Consider the following 13,715-nt stretch of genomic DNA (forward strand, 5'->3'; position numbering starts at 1 on the left):
GAAAATCCACACAAAATTCTACTCCCGAGAAAAATGATCTACCCAGAGTGGTTCCATTCCAAGTAGAGCGCCCTCGTACTTTATAAAACTGTCCCAGTATTGTAACGTTGTTTTGATATCTCTCTGTTTGTCACAGTGTTTCATTACTAAATGTTTTTTATTGTCAGTTTAAATACTTATATGTTATATCATGTTTGTCCTATCTGAAGTAATATTAACCTAGAAAATGTTACAAATTTACCATGGAAACGTTTCCATGATAATCAAGGTGTAAAATTTCACACCGTTTCACTGGTAGGCTTATGTAGTTGCAGATTGTGTTATTATAGTGACTGAGGGCTAAGCAATTATATTGCCATGTGGTGTCAGATTTATGGACATAGGATACACGTATTGTTGTCATCTGATAAAAACCAGTGACCCCGTTGCTTTGCACGTTTTTCCTTTTTATCGTTTCCAATGATGTAATTATTCAGAATTACTACAGGGTGAGTTTGGTTCTGAAGAACTTTATCTCCATACCACATCCCGCTAACGTAATGTTCGATTGGTAACCATTGTACGTGTACCGGGTGTCTCTTTATGACTTTGGAGAGTAGGTATTGGTCATTTGAAGACGCGCCGAGCTTCTTTTCCTTATCGACATCAGCATAACGATCCAGTGCTTTTCCGAGTTCTTCTATCAGTTCTTTCCAAATAAACTTCGTCTTTGATGTTGCATTCAGATAAATAAAACCCCCGTTCAAAAAATACGACGGTTCCATATTGGAACACCCATCATCCATTACGATCAAATCGACATTACTATATCGTTGAAAATAGTCGATGGGGTTGCCAAACCATACAGCATCAGCCTCGGTCTTAAAAACTGACATTCCATGTTTCAGGAGTTCGTTGACAACTTTAGCTCGGAACAATCCATGTCTGTAGTATTGGGCTTGTCCAAACCTCATAGAATCAGACGTACCAAACGATTCAAGAACTACGTTTAGCTGTGGATTCCAACTTGTTAGTTGCTGATGAGTTTCAATATCATTTACTATGAACAGAGTCGATGAAAGTATTCCAAGACACTCAACATTACATATCCAGCTCTTTGTTATATTTAGAAATCCTAGGTTAAGGAATTGAACGTTTACGAACCCATATCGGTTGTAGATTAGCTTAGCTTTAGTAGTTACATTGGTGTAGTTACCTGTATTGACAGTAATCAGTGACGTCACATTTGAACGATGAAACATTTTTGCATCATCAGCTACCTGTGGTACTTCATTTGCACGGCCAGTAAATGTGAACCTGTGACGACGAACAGTTTCCCGTGACAGTTCCTTTGCACGGCCAATAGAAGGAAACTCGTGACCAAATTTGATAAATCCACACACAGCTAATGATAGAATAAATATTCCTAATACCCTTCGGCGGTTGTACCTTACCATTCTGTCCAATTTTGAACGACGAACGGCTTTATGTAATCTCTGTTGTCGAGCAAGATATGTAAATGAACTGAGTACTCCCAGTAACAACCTAGAAATGAAAAATTACGTTCAACCTTTATTAAAACGTTTAAAACATAGTCTCCTATATCGACAGACCGACCGACCGACAGACAGACAGACAGACAGACAGACAGACAGACTGAAACATGTATTGTGTTATACAAGGGAGATCCTATATTATCATTCCCCTGGCTCTACCTACGTGCCCCGCCTCGATACAGACATTCACTAAATATATAGAATTGTATCAAAAATGGTTTTCACGTCGATGAAAAAGTATGTAAAAACATGTGGTTCTCATTCGTAAATTAATAAAGTCAGGACGTTGTGTAACAGTACCGGTAGCTTGGTCTCCAAGCTAGTACCAACTTTTCTTCGTTAAAACCGTCCATTATCTTGTTCATATTATTTCTGTGGTAGTAATGACATTGTACAAAATGTACACACATGAAAGAACAAAAAACCCCGCTAACCAACATGTAAAGTAGTACTTTTAACAGACACATATCATTTTCTAAAAATAATTTCGTTGCTAATTTAAAAAACAATTAACTTGATTACATGGATATTTCTGTCGGATACTAATTCCTATGGGTTTTGTAACTTTAAATTCAAACATTATATCTAATTACAGTAACTAGTTTGTATCATGTTGAATATTTAAGTTTTGAATATCCATTGACCAGTGATTTGATATTATACAATCACATATAGCATAATTAACTGTAGAAACCTCTTCATGAGAAATGGACCAAACTTCACAAATTCTCACCTACCTGTGATCAGTTCAGTCACTGACACGTCTATGTACAAATTAATCTCAGTGCGTAAGCTTATATCAAACTATCTGAATTATATATGTGGTACGTTGGCAGAATCTCAAACCTTATTATTTGAAAGTATTAGAGACTCTCAAGATGTTACACCATCCAGACATTACTGTAACATTAAATGTTTATCTTAATATCACAGTGACTATATATATTGGCGCAATAAAATATTGATCCTAACAGCAGCCGTGTTTCTCTTACTGGCACAGTGGCAGCAAAACATTTCTATTACGTCATCTATCCGTTCACAAATCATTTGTGTTTATGGTGTCCGTTTGGAATATAGTACTTCGTATTTAATGGTCGTGTGTGACTTGAAAACAAGCTGGCAATCTCTACGTGTATGTTATGGTTATTTCAATAGGACAAACAACAAGTTAGACACACAGGCATTTGTTTCCCGAGTTATGTCTCAGAATATTTCTATCAGAATACAATAAAATGTCGATAATATCGTTAATATTGACGTACATAACCAACTATCACAGGCATTTGTTTCCCGAGTTATGGCTCAGAATATTTCTATCAGAATACAATAAAATGACGATAATATCGTTAATATTGACGTATTAAACCAACACTATATGAAAGGGGTAAAATTACACATGTTTCTGTGATCGCGCAGTTTCACTAAATGCGAAGGTCTAACTACCTTCCGAGAACGTGATTGGATATCGATGTTTACATGTTAAATGGAGAGCCGTTATCGGCAGTAACATGTGCTGCTGTTACATAAAGGGCTAGGATAATATGCAAAATAGGTAGTTAGAAAAAATTTATCTGCTCCAATTCCCCTACATGGCGTTAGAAATCCGTTGATATCTTTGGTAAGCATGGTCCGATTGTAACAACGAGGCGATTTATCGGAAGATTATTAAATTTGGGAACCAGGAAGTGACGGAAGGTAAAATTTTCGAAATGTTTGCCCAGTACAACGGCCGGTTGAACGTTCATGTTTACGTACGGTAATGGTGGCTGCCTTTCATACCTTGTGTCTTCCTTCGCATTTAGTGAAACTGCGCGATCACAGAAACACCTTTCATATAGTGTTGGTTTAATACGTCAATATTAACGATATTATCGTCATTTTATTGTATTCTGATAGAAATATTCTGAGCCATAACTCGGGAAACAAATGCCTCTGCCAACTATATACGAAAGGGGTAAAATTACACTTGTTTCTGTGATCGCGCAATTTAGTGAACCTGCGCGATCACAGAAACAAGTGTAATTTTACCCCTTTCGTATATAGTTGGTTATGTACGTCAATATTAGCGATATTATCGACATTTTATTGTATTCTGATAGAAATATTCTGAGACATAACTCGGGAAACAAATGCCTGTGGTTTGACATCATGATGTCGTGTCGACCTGCCCTCGAACGTCTTGCTCCGCGAGGTTGTCTGACGTGTGAGGGCGCTCACACACGGTGTACAGACAGTCGAGGAAAAAAAAATCAGAAATTGCAGTTTGAAGTGTCTTGAATAATTGTATTTAGCTTAAATGAAAGAGAAAATTGATTTCGTAGAGGGGCTGAACTTTGTGGAAGTGGATAATACACACAAACTGTAAAGTTGTGCTACACTACCATTGTGCAATTCTAACTGCCATTTCAAAATTGTAAATTTCGCTCGCCATCCGGGTCCAGAGACTACCGAGAAATTGGTATTTAGGCCATGCCTCGCTACACATAACGTGTGTGCAAAAAATTAACATAGCATATTTAGAATCATTTGATGTATGTCAGGGCAGGGCACATTTCCATATACATATGCTTGTCACCTGAATTAAATGTCTAATCATATATTCGCGATCGACCAATCAGGTTGTTTGCCGGGTTGTCTGTAATACTAATAGTATACGTAGCGGCTCAAAGGAGTATCAATAATCTGAGGGATGGCTGAAATAGTCGTAGTGTCAGCCATTCTGCCCGGAAGGACTACAGGTGGGCTATGGATTCTAGCTGTAAAACTGTTTCCTCTAAGGCCTAGAAAAATAAAATGGCGCCAATGGTGTTGTAGCAAAACTGTACAGTTTTTAAAAATATTTACCCACATGCTGATCCATGCTAGGTATAAGTGTTCATTTTCTGAATAACTATCCAGTTACCTATCCAATCCTGTTGTTATCTTTGCAATATACGCAATCATTTGGCTGTTGCTATGGGCGTGGTCATGTTGCTAGACATATTTGAATACATTTTTTGAATGTTCGTTCACTTGTCTATGAATCCCTGATGTTATCTTTGCAATATACGTGATCATTTGGCTGTTGCTATGGGCGTGGTCTTGCTGCTACGTATATTTGCATATATTTTTTGAATGTTTATTCATTTGTCTATTCTATTATCTTTACAATATACGTGATCATTTGGCTGTTGCTATGAGCGTGGTCTTGTTGCTAGGCATATTTACATCTAGTACTGTTGCAAAATATTATGTGGATACAATTATTAAAATAGAAGGAGCTTTTCGTGTGATTAAAATAGATCCTGGCACTGAAAACTGCTATTGCAGATATACAAACTCTATTTCGAGAAAATCGTGGGAGGGCTAAAGTCCCTGTCATCTGTGGCTCTTCAGTGTATAATCAAAGAATTGAACGTTGGTGGGGCTTTCTCAAGGATGCCCTTTGTTTATACTACATTGATTTACTAAATGACATGAGAGATTGTGGAATATTTGATGTTTGTGATCCTGTTGATATTACAAATTGCTTTCATCCCCATGTTAAGGAAAGAACTGTGCATGTCATCCAGTCATACATATGAATAATATGATCGAGTCACTGACCAACATATATACCAGACTACCTGTATTTCAATTCAGTAGCAGTTAAATGTGGAGATAAAAAAGAAAAAAAAGGATGTGAACCTTTAGCTCCTGCAGCTTACTAAAAAAAATATGTGTATCAAAGCCTTCTGAGTCTGTACGAGAAGTCTGCTGTGATGAATTTGCAGAAATGGCATTACAGCTCATACTTGAAAACAACTGGAATTTACCTGGTATTTCCAAGTACAGGTAACAACCCAATGAGAGACTTCTTTCGCAAAGCCCACATGATTGTAAATAAATCTCCCCGCATGTTATTTACGGACGCTGAAGTTGATTTCCATTGTTAGTTTACAGTGTGTAATGTAGTGTACCATACTGTACATCGCTGAAGTGGAACGGGTGTACTATATGATTTCAAATCAAAATATATGCAGTCGGGAGGGGGCTATGACAATTCTAGGGATCATTTCAGGGGGGTCATGAAGGGGGGGGGGGCTCAAAAAAATTGACCAAAGTAATTCCCCCATCTTATCTTCTGCAGGGAGTTTCTCACACTCATTCATGCATTAAAGAGCTTGTTAGTGTTTGTCCGGTGTGATAATCACCAAGTAGTTAAGAGATAAAGCACATTTTCGTGGTAACTGATCCAGGCTATTCACATTGGTATCAGTGTTGTAAAGAATCACTTTATTTCTAGTAACAACCCAGAATTTTCAACATCATTGGAAATTTACAAACTTAATAACTCGTGCCCATGAACACTACAAGGCAGAACACTTTGTGATGTACATCTCTTATCCACAAAGTGACACATTTTGCATAGTTAAATCCCAGTGCCTTCCTTCTCAAAGTACAAAGACCTGAAGCGTTAAAAACATTCACATAATTCTTGAGAAAACTGGAGATCCATATTGATCATGTTGTGGGTTTGCACAGAGTAAGTAACACTGGATCTTTTATTAGAATCCTATCAGTACCTTCATTAGTAGTTTAGTTCAGTGAATTGTGTGTGCATGTGTGTGTGTGTGTGTGTGTGTGTGTGTGTGTGTGTGTGTGTGTGTGTGTGTTAGAGGGGAGACATGATATCTCTGTGAATATATGAATGTATATAGAATATGAAGCTGTGTACATATTTTCCTCAAAACTACAAATGAATATGCCTATCACACATCAACAAAAGAGGACTGCTGAATTGAAGTTTTGGAACAACAAATTTCCACTTGTCGATGTAAATCATTAGTGGCAGAATTAAAGTGGAACAAAATTCAAGGAAATGGAACTTTAAAACATTTTTCATATAATAAACTAGTGTTTCTGGAGAGTCTTTATGGTTTTATGTCACCTAGCTTATATGGGGTTTCAGAGAAACAGTAAGTTAGAGATTTGCTGTTTGAAGGGCTTCTTTTCTTATGAGCCACTGCATAGCCTCATAGGTAGCATATTTAAATATTCAGTAGATGCACATTGAACATTCTTGACCACTTATTTGAAGGAAAGACACACTCACTTCCTGCAGATTAATATTCAACATGAATCAATAATACCAATAAGTCAATGGCCAATAGAATGTGAAGCCCTGCAAAAGCAAAGCCTTACTTTCTATTTCTCTGAAATGATGTCTAATGCAGGTTGTGTAAAACCGTATTATGATTCTCCAGAATATTTAACCAATAAATACTTGTATTTATTTTGTGTTCCCCCTTCAGCTGATGAAGTTTTGTTGATTTATATGATCATAATGTTTATTAGATTAGCTATTTGTTTATATGTATATGATTTATATTAACGAGATCCTGTATTGCCAATTGCTACAATTCTAAAGATATTAGAGTAAATGGACGACATACTAAAAATAATTTCAAATTATGCACATATACCATGCAGGACCTATTAAATACAATGTCATTAAGTCATTTCCTAAATTTGGTTATGATAGAAAACTGATTCCTGTTATATCTTTAATTGCAGAAGAGGTCAAGCATGTGCCCACGTTGGTGCTTTGCTGCTGTTATTAGCTGAGATTATTGCTAGTGGACATGAGACTCTTCCAGATGATGCCACCTGCACAGATGTCTTATGCCAATGGCTATTCTCCAGACTACTACAGTACTGACTAGCCTGGAATCTCTACTATTCTCCAGACTACTACAGTACGACTAGCCTGGAATCTCTGCTATTCTCCAGACTACTACAATACTGACTAGCCTGGAATCTCTACTATTCTCCAGACTACTACAATACTGACTAGCCTGGAATCTCTACTATTCTCCAGACTACTACAGTACTGACTAGCCTGGAATCTCTACTATTCTCCAGACTACTACAGTACTGACTAGCCTGGAATCTCTACTATTATCCAGACTACTACAGTACTGACTAGCCTGGAATCTCTACTATTCTCCAGACTACTACAGTACTGACTAGCCTGGAATCTCTACTATTCTCCAGACTACTACAGTACTGACTAGCCTGGAATCTCTACTATTATCTAGACTACTACAGTACTGACTAGCCTGGAATCTCTACTATTCTCCAGACTTCTACAGTACTGACTAGCCTGAAATTTCTACTATTCTCCAGACTACTACAGTACTTACTAGCCTGGAATCTCTACTTTTCTCCAGACTACTCAAGTACTGACTAGCCTGGAATCTCTACTATTCTCCAGACTACTACAGTACTGACTAGCCTGGAATCTCTACTATTCTCCAGACTACTACAGTACTGACTAGCCTGGAATCTCTACTATTCTCCAGACTACTACAATACTGACTAGCCTGGAATCTCTACTATTCTCCAGACTACTACAGTACTGACTAGCCTGGAATCTCTACTATTCTCCAGACTACTACAGTACTGACTAGCCTGGAATCTCTACTATTCTCCAGACTACTACAGTACTGACTAGCCTGGAATCTCTACTTTTCTCCAGACTACTACAGTACTGACTAGCCTGGAATCTCTACTATTCTCCAGACTACTACAGTACTGACTAGCCTGGAATCTCTACTATTCTCCAGACTACTACAGTACTGACTAGCCTGGAATCTCTACTTTTCTCCAGACTACTACAGTACTGACTAGCCTGGAATCTCTACTATTCTCCAGACTACTACAGTACTGACTAGCCTGGAATCTCTACTATTCTCCAGATTATGTATGCCAATCTTATAGTACAAATACTTTCAGACAGTGGTTGCCCATGTCAGCTACAACTAGTGTGACCGGTACATCATTAGTCAATACTAAACCTTTGGGGTAATTCATTCCATCTTCATCTCTATCAATACGACATATGAATCTTCCACTCATGTCAAATTTCTGTACATAATGTTTGTTATCACCGACATACAGATATCTGTCCTTGTCCATCACTATTCCACATGGATAATACAGCTGACCATCACTTTTACCTGGAATCCCAAACTTGTTACAGAACTGGTCATCAGCATTGAAGACCCGGACACATTGATTCTCAAAGTCGGTTGCATACAAGATTCCTTGAATGTCGATGCACATCGAGCGAGGACCTTTGAATTCACCATTCTTATCACCATACTTGCCAAAGGAGTTGATGTAATCTCCATTCTGTCTGTATTTTCTTACACAGTGACTATCTTCCGTGTCTGTCCTATCCCCATCCTTTCCATCCCAGTCAGTGACATAGACAGTACCATCTAAAGGACTTATATAGATACCTCTGGGATACTTCAGTTCATTTTGTCCAAAGCATCTGACAACATTTCCATCCTCGTCACTTACCACTATTTGTCTGTTATTCAGATCTGTCATGAAGTATTCATCGTCAGCTGATATTGCTATATCAACTGGTTTGAACTTCTTCTTAAACTGTGTAAATTTCAACACTTTCTTACATTTCCCATGAATATCAATAAATTGAATTCTGTAATTCCCTGTATCAGCTACCACCATGTCTCCATGTCTGTTCAAGGTGACACCGTAAGGATTATTGAAATCTCCAGCATTACTTCCTTCTTTGCCGATAGTTTTCACCAATCCTTTAATGACAGGTATCTGTAATGGTGATCCTGGTATTGTTTGGTCTTCTATCACCATGGTAACTTGATATTTACCATCCATTTCACCATATATCATCACAGTGTGTGTACCATCTTTGTTGTCAGTTACTGGGATGTCTTCTTGTGATCCATCTGGTTTTCTTACTTTCACTTTCACTTCTTGGTTTGGTATAACTGTCTTACCTCTGCTGTCTTTAGTTGTTATCAGTAACTTGACAGATTCACCTTTCACTAGTCTCTTTGGAATGTTTTCAACTGTACACAGAGATGGACATACATCATATCTCAGAACTCCCAGAATTCCATCTGTAGTCACATCACCAGAAGGTTTGAATGCGACCACTTCCTGTTTAATTCCAGGTTTGGTTTCCATGGCAACCAACTCTCCAATTCGTTGTACAACTGTAGCTTTGCTGGACACAAGTTGAGCTGCACTGCCATGGTTGACTAATGCCTCTACATATCCAGATGTACTGATAATGTTTTCATATTTGAATTCTAAATCAGCAATCTGAGTTTCTAATTGTTTGACCTGTAGATGGCAGTCTGTCTTCAACCTCTCTATCAATGTACGCTGCTCATCTTCAATCCTTCCAATGTGTGACTCCAGTTCTTTAGTACGGATGATCGTTTGTTGGGTTACTTTACTTTCCTCCACTTCAACCTGATCTTTCACTTTCTTACATACATCTACCACTTCAGTTTTACTTTCATCTGCCTCCTTTGCTTTCACTTTCAATTTCTCCACCAGTTTTGACAACTCTTTGGAACACTCATCAGCCACTGTTTGTAGATATCTATGGCTATGGTCTGGAATACGGTGATCTACTATAGTACAGTCAGAACAGATTGGTACTTGACAGGTATCACAATAAAATCTGACCTCATTGTGAGGATGAACTTTGCAACGTTCAACAGATAAAATAGCTGACTGCATAGCAAACTTTGTCTTCTCATGTTCTTCTACAGACAGCACTGTATGTGAGCTAGCACGTTTCATTTTCTTGTGAAATGTAGTGAAACACTCATCACAGAAGTACTGCTCACAATCTCTGCATTTTCTTCACACCACTCACATTTATGTTGTGTTTTCTTTGCCTCTTCTGTTCTTTTCTCAACCACCTCCAGTAGATTGTTCATGAAAAAGTTGTTCTTCAATGCAGCAACTCCACCAGAGGGTAGATCTACTTCCTGCTGACATGTTGGACAGTTTAAGGCTCCTTTTTTCTTTACAAGTGACTCCACACAGTGTAGACAGAATGTATGATGACATGGTAGAAGTTTAGGTAACTTGTATTGCTCCAAACAAATTGAACAAGACAGACAGTGTTCTCCAATTTTATCCAGAATTTCTTCTGGTGTACCTCCAGAGGCAGCCGCCATGACGGCACCCTATTAGAGTCTGAGTACCTGTACAGGACTGGTACATATATATAATGTGACATAGGACTCCCTAAGTTATGAAAGATGAACAACTAGTGTATACTTTATGCAAGACAAGACTGGGGTATTACTATGGAAATGTAAATATTTATAATTGAGATAGGGAACCCCAAAACTAATGTCTCCTAAATCAAAATTCAAAGTTCATAAGGTCTCTAGTAGTATAAATTGTTTCACTTTGTTGTGTTATTTTTAACTTAATCAATATTGGACTCAATCCAATGGTATGAGTAGTTGACCAATAAATCCATGTCAGTGCTATTCAAACAGTGAAGTATGTGTTTCATATACATTCTTATTCCACTGTTCCTACAAAATAACTTTGAAACGAGACTGATTACACCAAGACAAGACTTCACTGTAAAATGTTGATATTTTTATAGTACATGTACAATGATTTAATTTTATTTTACAAGTGGTCTAAATATTTGGGCTGCAACAAATTATACCAGATGTAAACTGAATGCTTCCAATTCCTATAAAACAACTAAAGTCTTTGAAACAAGACTATTACACTGATGCAATACTTTGCCGTAAAATGTTGATATTTTTATGTACATTGATGTTGATTTTACATTTAGTCTAGATAGATAAATTGATATTAATATTATGACGTCAGAGAACATTATACTCAGAATAAAATATTTCAAGAAGAGTAGTATTTTAAGGATAATAAATATTTATATTATTTTTTCAACTGATCACTGAGTGTACATGTATAGTAACTGCATTGTTATGTGCACAATCATAAAGTCTTAGTACCAGACATCATGTGACATTACAGTTGAATAGCTGTGACCCCGATTTGACCTCTTATTGTATACATACCAGGTCAAACCAAGACTACATGTAGAGAGATCATTAGTTCTAAGTTATAAGTGGTGGGGGGGGGGGGTATAGGCTGATGGAAAGATCATTGTTTAAGAGTTTGGTTACTAAGAGGCTAGATTCTGGACATGATTTTAGTATTGAACTGTAGTTAACAATTTTTCACTTGAAGGTAACATATATTACTAAGCACTCAAAAACTACTATCTGTGTTGGTACATAATTGGTAAAATTGAATTAGTGACGTACTTGTATTCTGGTTTTCTGAAATTGTTTTATGCCATTCAGTGTTCAAATTAAATATATTTCTTACAAAATGACAATTATTGTTTGACCAATGACAAAGTCACACACAGCGTATAATTTACATATTCTGTATTGGAAATCAAGGTCATACAAAGAGAGTACTAAGTGCATGGTTATATATATTCACCTTCTGTAAGGTTGCAAAGATATAAATCTGTCAAAACATGGAGTTGAATGTGTTTAAATAACATTCTATGAATATATTCCCATTCCTAAGGGAATCATGGTAAAAAAAAATCTAAAAAGTAATAGTTGTAATAAAACAATATTTACATATGTTGATATTCATAATTTATATAAAAACAAACAAATATAAACATCACATAATTGTATTAAAAATGTCCTGATTTGATAAAATAGATGAGGTAAACTACAAATCACAATTTCATATATATCAGATGTCACAGGGGGTATATAACTTTTTGTACAAAACTGGTTTTCTTCTTTACAACTGATTACTTTAAAGTGATTCAAAATGTTCCATGCCACAAATGTGAAAAAATAGAATATTCAAAGCTATTAAAAATGCATGGCAAGAGAAATATATACAGTTAAAAATTGTCTGTAAAATGCTGCCTGAGCAGACCTGAATATACGGTGATATGCCTATTGTTCTTACTGTTAACGTCATAGAGTCTCAATTATGATGTCATAGAGTCTCTATTATGATGTCATAGAGTCTCTATTATGATGCCATAGAGTCTGTATTATGTCATAGAGTCTCTATTATGATGTCATAGAGTCTGTATTATGATGTCATAGAGTCTGTATTATGATGTCAGAGAGTCTCAATTGTGATGTCATAGAGTCTGTATTATAATGACATAGAGTCGGAATTATGATGTCAGAGAGTCTCAATTGTGATGTCATAGTCTGTATTATGATGTCATAGAGTCTGTATTATGATGTTATAGTCTATATTATGACGTCATAGTCTCAATTATGATGTCATAGAGTCTCAATTATGATGTCATAGAGTCTTATACATACAAATATTAAGTATATTATTATTATTGTTATTTCAGAAAAATTGAATTGGACTTTATAGATAGAATTCATAATTTGAGATGTATAGCTATATTTTGAGATTATAGTTTTTTACTTCATTTAGCTAGTATTAAAATATTGTTAGTTCAGTGTCATTTACTATTAAACCAGAGTGACTATAGAGTGTCAATTAGCACATTGTTTTTTGAAAACATCCCACACAGCCATTTTTGGCCTTACTACCGGTAGCACTGATGAAGACTGTCTTATTTGTACTTTTAGTCATTCAATGTTTCTTTTCCTGAGATTTACTAGTAGTTGCATTTATTTTTGAAGTTAGATCACAACATTTGACATTGTAGTTCATTTCACAGTAGCTTTGATAAAACTAGATCTAAATATAAATAAGAATTTTTATAAGAGATCACAGATCTGACAGTACAATTAGGAAACCATTCTAATTTCAGACATTTAAAATTTTATTTCAGGATTTGATCCTATCTACTCAGTACCCTGGAATCCGTTCTGTCATGTTTTACCACAGATAAGTCTGTGGTTTTATAGCCCTGAAATGTATTGGAATGTTTTAGACCAGTATATAATTATATATATTAGGCTAGATCCAAGCACATGTACCCACATGAACATAATATAACATTTAATCACATCTTTCGTAGATCTGTGATAAACTGTTATTTCTGTTGGTACTATATCATATTACAAGTGTTACTTCCATTTTTCATCGATGAATTTGTTCCAACTGTGTCCTGTGTTTGTTTATCCTTGGTCTTGTCAGCCTCTGTTGTTGTCTAAACATGAAGAGAAATCATAAAGTTCAGCTACAGACATGAAGAGAAATTGTAAACAATTAGAGCCAGGATTCTGCCAAGAGCGATCAAATTAAGGTAGGGAATTTTTTCATTCTAAAATTTCTAGCAAAAGGAAAGAAGTCATTTTACATATTATAACAATATTCTGCATGGCTAAGTTTTTGACATATCAATCACAA

General features: G+C 36.2%; 1 long non-coding RNA gene and 1 pseudogene across 1 annotated transcript in view; both read right to left on the reverse strand.

Moving 5' to 3' along the window:
- Window positions 1–1,480: 1,480 nt before the first annotated feature.
- The window catches only part of LOC144436417 (uncharacterized), a 30,917-nt gene continuing 18,682 nt past the window's right edge, over window positions 1,481–13,715 (reverse strand). Inside the window, exon 3 of the long non-coding RNA XR_013480957.1 lies at window positions 1,481–1,524. This is a non-coding gene — a long non-coding RNA (uncharacterized LOC144436417). The remainder of the gene's footprint in view (window positions 1,525–13,715) is intronic.
- LOC144436410 (E3 ubiquitin-protein ligase TRIM45-like) lies at window positions 8,034–10,531 on the reverse strand (annotated as a pseudogene).

Source organism: Glandiceps talaboti, chromosome 6 (genome assembly GCF_964340395.1).
Source record: "Glandiceps talaboti chromosome 6, keGlaTala1.1, whole genome shotgun sequence".
In the NCBI taxonomy this organism is placed as follows: domain Eukaryota; kingdom Metazoa; phylum Hemichordata; class Enteropneusta; family Spengelidae; genus Glandiceps; species Glandiceps talaboti.